The sequence below is a fragment of the Macaca nemestrina genome, chromosome 9 (genome assembly GCF_043159975.1).
Source record: "Macaca nemestrina isolate mMacNem1 chromosome 9, mMacNem.hap1, whole genome shotgun sequence".
NCBI lineage: Eukaryota > Metazoa > Chordata > Mammalia > Primates > Cercopithecidae > Macaca > Macaca nemestrina.
In genome coordinates, this window is record NC_092133.1 from 81,331,229 (window position 1) to 81,340,628 (window position 9,400).

General features: G+C 42.8%; 1 long non-coding RNA gene across 1 annotated transcript; it reads right to left on the minus strand.

Annotated features, from left to right (window-relative positions):
* Positions 1-557: 557 nt before the first annotated feature.
* On the minus strand, positions 558-6,834 carry LOC105495988 (uncharacterized). Its single transcript, XR_011607463.1, has 4 exons — positions 6,638-6,834; positions 5,695-5,887; positions 4,334-4,389; positions 558-1,301 (listed from the first exon to the last, which is right to left on the minus strand). It is a non-coding gene; the product is annotated as an uncharacterized lncRNA (long non-coding RNA).
* Positions 6,835-9,400: the final 2,566 nt, after the last annotated feature.

The following is a 9,400-nucleotide window of genomic DNA, read 5'->3' on the forward strand; positions in this document are numbered from 1 at the left end:
CCTCCTCCTTTCTTGTGTAATGAACACAGTCATACAGAAAACCGCCAGTATGGGAATAAAATTGACTTGAGATAAAATTCAAGTTCTGACATAACTAACTGTGTGACCTTGAGTAAGTCATTGAATTCATCTCCCACTACAGAGAAAGAGTGATATGGTGACCTAAAATTTGAAGTGTTGGGATAAGGAATAAATGATATGTCATATACCAAAAGTCTAGCAAAGTTCTTAATCCAGCATGTCCCAAACTTCTATTTGGCTACAAAACATACACTGTCTCTCCTCTAACTCCTACTAGTATCCCCAGAATACTTAGGAAAATCTCCACTCTCTGCATCTGCTGATTCCCATTTTCCAGTTTTCCTTCTTCCTGTGAGAGTGAGAAGCAGAACATTTAGGCTGGGACATTGCGGTTCCTTTGCCTCAGGCTAACTGACCTCTTCAGATGTCAAAGTATTGTGAACTCATACTGGGAATCCCCTTTTCTGAAGTGGCCTGACAGGGCTGTGATATTCTGAGAATCTTTGGCATAGTGCCTATGTTCCACTGTGACCTTCCTGCATTTATCATTTAATTGGACATGTTTAGTTTTTACAATGGATGCTTTTCTTCCCAGAACAATGTTGGGATAAATATGTCGTTTAAGAACCTTCCTTTATGTTTTGCTGATCTCTCATCAAATTTTATCATGGTCACATAAAGATCAGATTGTCCTTTCTCTATGAGTGTGCAATGACTGGGGAGGTTGAGAGAAGGGGGCTAACAATAACTGAGCTTTTGCTGTGTGCTCCCAGAGGAGGATGTGGCAAGGACACAAGACTAGAACTCTGCGGATGCAGCCTTGTCCATTGCAAGAAGGGGCAACCAGCCCTTTTACAGATGGGCAAACAGAGGCCCAGATGTTGCTCATCTGGTTCATGTTCACATGATGCTGGATACATGTAGAGCAGATTATTTGTTTTTTCTGTTGCAGAATGACGTATTACCATGCTTCCTCATTAGCTACCCTGAGGGTTTAGTGCTGGCCTCTCATGGTTTGCTCTTCCCAGTTCTGTCTATGGATTGTACACAAAGACTCGGCTGGCTTGTCAAGTTGACAATCGATGTTACAGAGGTCCTGAGGACAAAGAATCCCAGAGGATGAACTTCTGCCACTTGACCTGGTGGCCTGGAACATGCCTGAGTGATTGATCTTCCCTCTGGGTCCTGGGAGGACCCAGTTCAGAGATCAAAGTTAGAGGTCACTGAGGAGGCATTAGGCTGAGAGAGTGTCCTTCACAGAAAACATGGAGACAACACCCCTGAATAAAAGGAACGGAATAATTAAATATAACTAGAGGATTAAATTTAAATTGGCACGCAACCCAAATATTAAGTTTGGGTTTTATCCTAATGTCTACCAGGGTATTAAAATCTTTTTGTTTCATAATATTCACCAGGAAAAATAGAGGTATAGTTTATGTTAGTTCTGTAGCTTAAAATTATCTTTTAAAAAAATTCTCACACTAGACACAATATTAGGTTGTTATTAGTTTTTCTATAAAAACACATTTGCAAGAATAGTCTGGTTTAAAATCTAATGGAATCATAGTTTGTAAATGCTCAGTTAAAGATTTAGGTGAGTATGATTGTCCCATCAATGAGAGCTGCGGAAATTCATGGAAATTAGATTTTTGATGCTGTTTCATTTCCCAGGTGGCATGTTATCATCTCTTTAGCTACATTTTCCATCGGGTTATTGCTGCAGATGTAGCCTCAATGTCAAAACATTTGGGAAAAACAGTATCATGTTACAAACAGCCTCAGTGATACCTTGGGGCCATTTGGGGAATGGGACAGACTATCCAAGGTTCAACCTCATCATGTCCACACTGACCTTACAGAAGCAAGATTCACAAACCTGTGGGCTGGCTGTCCCCTGCCTGTGCTATGATTGATTTAGAAATCATGTGGGGCTGAGGCTTGAAAGCTGTGAGTTGCTGGGGAGGATGGGGCTGGCAGAGACAGCTCTAAAATTGTCAGTGCATAATTGCGTGTCTGCCAGGTTATCATTATTCACTTGGGGCTGCAACAAGGATCACATTAATACACTGACAGCTGACTCCTTAGGAGAAGAGCTGAGTAGAATCTCATCCTCACCCAGGAAAGATTCAATATGCAATCAAGGTAGGGGACAAAGCAAATCTCCTCAAAATTTCTCTCCATCCCTCTTCCTCTGTTTGATGCCCCTTTGTGAAGCTCATTTATAATGTAGCCATGGTTGCAGGGTGATCGCTACTCTGTACGTCTATCCAAGAAGAGACTCTGATATGTTGAACTATGTAAGACTCTGATATGTTGAGCCACTGAGGATTCTATTTGTGAAAGGGTTTAATAGGCATTTTGGAGAAAGGCCATGGCCCCTGTCACTATGGAGTTAAAACTCATGGTTGGTAAGACTCTGATGTAAACCTCCCACCCTAACAGGGAATATGTGGGGCCCTGGGGCCCCTAGAAGGGTTGACGTTTGATGTGATGCTCTAGGCACAGGTGTTTTCCTCAGACCAGTCCTATAGACAATATCCCTTGAATTTATTGAAAGAGGAGGTAGGATGAACAAGCAGATCAGCAACCCCAACAGGATTGCTTCTATCACAGGGCGAAGTGAAGGCAGAAGGGCTATGGGTTGGAATATTCATAAAAACTAGGATAAAGTTGTTTATCCTGTTTTTTACCTGGAAAAATCTAGACTGAACAATGGGGCGATCAGGACCCAGAAGGGAAGGGAGGAGAGCTGCCAGCAAACAGGCTACTTTTAGAGGGAGCACAGGGTCCATCCTGTGCTGGTACAAGGGTAAGTGGTGAGAGGGCCACACCAGGGCTTTACAGCAGCAGACACCAGCAGAGCGGTCCTGGTCACCCAGAGGGTAGTAAGTCCTGTTCAGGGAGTGGGTGGGCCACAAAGAGCTCTGTAGAAAAAGGAGGTGGATGTACCTGTAATTTCTCTCTGGCAACTCCATGCTAGACACAACTGCAGTAAGCAGTGGATAAGAACGCTGGAGCTGGAATCATACCACCTGGGTTCAAATCCTGTTCCTGCACTTGCTACCATTCATGACAGTGGAAAAGTTTACCACCTGTGGCAGACACAGAGATAGGTCACTCAAGTTCCCTTTCAAGAAAGGACTTGCTGCTCAGTTGAGAAGAGTGCAGATAGCTGATGGCCTCTAGCTATTAGGCATAGGGTTCGTCCACCCTTATAAGCTGAAGTCATGCTGCTCTTAGGGCAGCCTTTCCAATGACTAAGCATGGTAGTGAAACAAGAGTCCAGGCATTTCCTTCAAAAGGGGGACTCCTCTAGTGGGCAGTCTTTGCTTTGTTTCTTCTTGGACCGTGCAGAGACCTTGTCAAGTCTGCACGGTGGTCTGATGGTCCCTGATGTTCTGTCACCCAGGCTGGAGTGCAGTGGCATGATCATGGCTCACTGCAGCCTTGACCTCCCAGGCTCCAGAGATCCTTCTTCTCAGCCTCCCAAGTAGCTGGGACTACAGGTGTGCACTATCACAACCAGCTAAATTTTTATATATTTTGTAGAGATAGGGTCTCCCAATGTTGCCCAGGCTGTTCTCAAACTCCCGGGATCAAGCAAACCCCCAGCCCCAAGCAAACCCCCAGTCCCAGCCTCCCAAAGTGCTGGGACTACAAGTATGAGCCACTGCACCCCAGGAATTACTCCACAATAAGCTTTTCTATTTCTAACTCCATCTTAGCCACTGCTTTCCAGAGCACCTAACAGTGCCATGGCCCTATGGCTCAGTTTCTTCACCTGCAAGTTGAAGATGGAGATAATCATTTCAGGCAGACAGGAATCAGGCAATGGTGGTGCTAAGCATAAGGAAGGAATTTCACTCCAAAGCAAAGTAAATGGCACATATAGAATCAGAGACTTGTGGGCACGGCGGCTCACGCCTGTAATCCCAGCACTTTGGGAGGCCAAGGCGGGCGGATCACGAGGTCAGGAGATAGAGACCACAGTGAAACCCCGTCTTTACCAAAAATACAAAAAATTAGCCGGGCAGGGTGGAGGGCGCCTGTAGTCCCAGCCACTCGGGAGGCTGAGGCAGGAGAATGGCGTGAACCCGGGAGGCGGAGCTTCCTGTGAGCCTGCTATGAGCTGAGATCCGGCCACTGCACTCCGGCCTGGGCGGCAGAGCGAGACTCCGTCTCAAAAAAAAAAAAAAAAAAAAAAAAAAGAATCAGAGACTTGTGAAACATCATGGCTTTGAAACAGTCTCACCCAATGCAAAACAAGCACTCAGTGACCTAGCAGCGCCTGTGATACTTGTGATACTACACCATTTCTTCAGGACAGTTGAACAGTTGCCCAGTGGCATGGAATCCATGTCACACCTGGAATTTTGAGAAGAACAAACTATTCACAAGCAATACTCTTCATTATTTCAAACAGGGCAGGACTAGAGCCTAGAACCTGCTGGAGTCTTTCCTGGACTCATGAAGCCTGTATTTGCATGTCATGCAAGCCGATTTACATTAGACTTATGAGTGTAATCTCTCTAGAGAGAATGAGGTCCTTCAGACTCAAGTATATTCTCTGTCCTTCTTTCTTCTCTGGAGATACGCATTTGAACCCATGAACAACCAATGATTTGTGTGTATCTCAAGAAAATAACGGAAATGTGACCAAATATGTCAATAATTAGGGGAAACTAGAAAAGAAAAAAGGAAATCTCCAGGAACTGAATTGGTGTAGTCTTTTCCCTTCAAGAATGTACAACTACTGTCATTCGTGACATTTCGGGGAACTTGTGTGCTGAACCACGTCTTTGGCAGTGGCGTGTGCTGCCCATGGCTAAATCATTTTCTCACCTTGATTTGCCATGTGCATTGGTCCCAATAAATCACACCCCACTTATCCGTATGCCCCGACCTTATGTTTCACTCCCTCAATTTCTATGTTTTTCAGCCCTTTCAGGTTGAACAAATTTCTAAGTTGATACAAAATTTTAAATGATTAGACCACGTTTAGTGGTCCGATGTTTATAGCAAAGTATTATATTCTTAATTCATGGCTCCTTCCATTGTATTACCACACACACACACACACGTACACACAAACACACACACAGGCACAGACCTTTTTCCTTCTGCCTCGACACCATCATGTATCTGCTCTTTGCTGGAGCTTTCATCACTATGCATGCCACTTTACCTGTTTCCAACCTACTAAAGTTACTATGGTGCTGGGTCCTTCTAGCAGAATGGAGAAGTTTCCCATCTCTAATATTCTCACAGAATATTACTCTGTCCCTCCCTTGGTTCAAAGTTTCTGCCCCACCTAGACTCATTGGTAACCACTCAATGAGGTGATCTTTTCAGGGTGGAAATATTTGCTTGAATATTGCTGCTGTAAATATCAACATTTGTTGCACTGAGTGACTTCCGGACTCTTCCCCAGGACTACTGAAGAAAAAGGAAAGCATCTCTCACCCATATCTAGGCATGTATTAATACAGGCCTCTTCTCATGTCTTCTATGCATCTCTCTCTCTGTGTCTTTCTTTCTCACACATCCTCACTTTTTTTTTCTCTACACACACACACAGAAACATACACCTCTTCCCCCTCCCTCTGCATTCACCGTTATGCCTCCCCACTTACAGAGGAAAAAAATCAGAAGTGTTTTCCCCCATCAAACCTCTCTTCTGGACAGAAGAATATATCTGTCTCATTAGATGAGAAGCAAGGATATCTAAGTTTTCTAGGTTTGTTAGAGAGTGAGTCTTGCATTCCCCATGAGATGAGAAGTTCACATTCTTAGCAAACAGACAGGTAGAGTCATTGGTTTTTGTAAAGAAAGTCCACTAAAAAAGGCTGCTGGTCAATCCCACCTGGAAGGAGGAAATAGGAAATACTAGACCAGCATCCCTAATGGCCACCACACTAGGAATGTGGTCTTGGGCAAGCTACCTACATTGTCCCTGAATTTACAAATGGAGATGATAATCATATTTTCTACACAATAGGACCACTATAGAATGAAAAGAAAAAAGACAACCATCCAGCCGTTGCACAGTGCTTGGAATATAGCAAATGTTCCCTAAATGCTAGATATTATTACTTTTGTTTCCTAGCTTGATAAAAAATTGTAAAGTTTACAGTCGCAGAAAAAATAGAATTCTAACATATGTTTCACAATTTACACTGCAGATCTGCTGTTCTTTTGACATTTCTAGAATATTTCCAAGTGTAGCTATGTTTGCCCCTCTGGGCCACTGAGGTATGAGGTTGGCATGGTAAGGGGGACCCATTATCTCAGATTCCCATTTTCCTAACACTCCTCGAATGGCCCAGAGATCATGTTTGGTTTAATGTTTCATGCAACCTACTTTGTGTTTTACTTTTTCACAAAATGAAATGTTAATGCATGAAAGATCATTTACATATGGCCTACTAGTTATTTAAGAAAACAGCAATTAAACATGTTGAGATAATTAACAGTGTGCATACGACTAACAATGCTTTTTACATGCTAGACATTAATGGAGTAGATGCCAAATAAATGTAATCCCACACTTCAGTTAGGATTTCTTTGTTAATTACATTAATTTACAAATTAAAAACAACAATCAAACAATCACATTCATTCAAACACAATGAGTATTTTAAAAGTTGAAATAATCAAGGGGAGTTTCTGCTCTGAGGACAGAATGTAATGGATTAACTGTATTTTCTGTTCCTACCAGAGGAGAGAGTAATTAAGGACAAGAAATATCCTGCTACACTGCAGGCCGTCCAGAATGGACTCATCCAACCCTTTCGTAAGCATAACTTTTTTTCAAGCTAATTTGCCTACCGGTATCCAACAAAATGGAATTGTTCTGCAGCTGTGATTCATGTGCCCTTCTGTGGATCTCAGTCCTGTGTGATCTTATAATACAGTACAGATTTTAACTGAGACACATGGAAACATCAGGTGAGCCCCCCTCTCAGAGAAGCCTCTCAGCTCCCTGGGCCTGTGGTCACAGACCTTATAAGTTGGGGTGATTCATATCCATCATGTTCACAGCAACATTCACAATCCCAGGACTGCTCCCAGATCATCATAGTCTATTTCTGAAGGTGGTGACCCCAATGCCATTGCTCTGGGGCAACCGGGAATGTATGTTCCTCAGACACTGGCACAAGCAACAGTCCCATTGTAAGGCAGCGGAATCCAGGGTAAATAAATGTTAGACACACCAGCTCCACCACTGACTGGCTGAGCCGTCTTGCGCAAGATTACTTGCCTCAATATTTCTAAAAGTGTAAAATGTGGATAGGATATTATTATCTAATTTATGGAGTTATTTCAAGGATTGAAATGAGATAATCCCTTGAATGTTAATTTCTTCCACTTGTTCTGAATGTGTTTAAGCCCTTAGTATTCAGGCAGTTGCAGCAGGGTTCATTTAATTTGGAATAGAGGGAAGGAGAAAGAAGGGAAGAAATAAATCAGGAAAGAAGAAAGACTAAAAGGAGGAGGAAGGAAGGAAGGAGGGAGGGAGAGATGAAGAAAAGAAGGAAGAAACTGAGAGAGGGAAGGAGGAAGGATAAAGGAAAGGAGGAAGACAGAGGGAGGAAGGCAGAGATGGGAAATTGAAATTCTTTAGTTGTCTGTCTCATGGATCTACAGTCAGAAGGAGTGGCTCTGGCTGTACAGATAAAGACTGTAAATATAAGTGGCAATAAAAGGGAGGTAAATAGTATAAGTGATAATTAGAATCTGGGTTTGATTCCCAGATTATGGCAGGGAAGGTAATTGGCATTGATTGATCATCTATATCAAATTTGACCTTGTGTTTGACATTTTACTCACACTCTTTTCATACAGTTGGTGAGTTTCTAGGCTCTAATTTGAACCCACATTTCTATCTACATCTCTGATTTCACAGAGGTCAAGACCTAAGTTCCTTTCCTAGTCTCCTTTGGCCTGTTGGGTCTGTTTGTGTCCTGGAGAGATGGACTCTCCACATGTCTGGTTGTCAGCTTACTGCCTAGCAAGTTCTTGGGTACCCCCATGTCACAAGGCTCCAGAGAGAAGCTGTCAGATTTCCCACCCTGGGTGAAAAGATGGAGAAAGGCCCTAAATTTTATCTTCATGTGCCAGGACCCACAGGCTCAAGAAGTGCAGTCATTTCTTTGTTAAAAATATAGCTGAGTTTGGGGTCTCTGTCTGTATTGAAAGCACTTCTGGCTTCATGCTCAAAACTAATCATATATCCCTCTCCTGACCTTCCACAAAAGATTATAATTTGAGCTTCTATAGGCAAAGCAATTTTTGTTTACAAACCCTGGATCTAAAAAAGCATCAAGATATCAAGTATTTTAATGTTTATGGGCCTTTGTCCTACTTATTCCCTCTGCCTGCTTAGTTTTCCCTGGTACTTTCACATCCCATCTCCCTAGCCTGGTAAATTAGTATGGATTTTTCAACATTATCCCAATAATCACCTTCTCCAGGGAGGCTTCCCTGATTATACTCTTCCCTCCAAATGTGGGTTTGGGTCTGTCTTTCCGGGACTTCCATTATCATCATCATCACTCTGAGCATTAAGTGCCTCTTTGAGCTTCTGTACTCCTTAGTATACCAAGTTCCTCCAGACATACTCTATGGCTTGATTTCTATTCCCTAATACCTACCTATTCGTGCTGAGGTCTAAGGAGGTTCACCCCCCAAAAAATGGTCACACTCAACCGGATTAATTAATCTGATCAAGATATTGAGGTCCCATGGAATCCAAACAGCTTTAGCAATTCAAGCAATTGTTAGAAGAATCCCAGCATGTTCGCGTTAGGATGAGCACAGTTGAAACTCATTAGTATGTCTCATCCATACTCCCTGGAAAGGGAGTGAGATTTATTTAGAGCAGGCCATTTAATCCAGTTTCCTTCACTACATTCGTCTATAGCCACAGGGACCAAGAAGAAGGTCAGAAATTATCCCATGATTTAATCAATGCAAGAGCTAATCTCGGCAGTTCAAATGAAAGGAACCACCTGTCCATCAGCAGCCCTTTCTTTGGTTATCATTACAGTTCAGTCTGAAAGTGAAATTTTCCTTTTGTTCCTGTTTTCTTCTCCCTGGCATTATACAGTGCTGTGGGACAGCCCTTCTCAAATCCACATGCATCTGAGAATCAACTGAGGATTAATCAACCAGATTCAGTTAAAATACTGAACCTGATTCAGGAAGTTTGGGGATGGGTCTGAGATTCAGAGATTACAACAAGCTCCCAGGCTAAGCACTGTTGCTGCTGGTCCATAGAGCACACATTGGGTAGCAAGAGTACAGAGACACAGTTCTCAACCTCAGCTGTAAATTTCAATCACCTGTGGAATTTGATAAAACATCCATTCCTGAG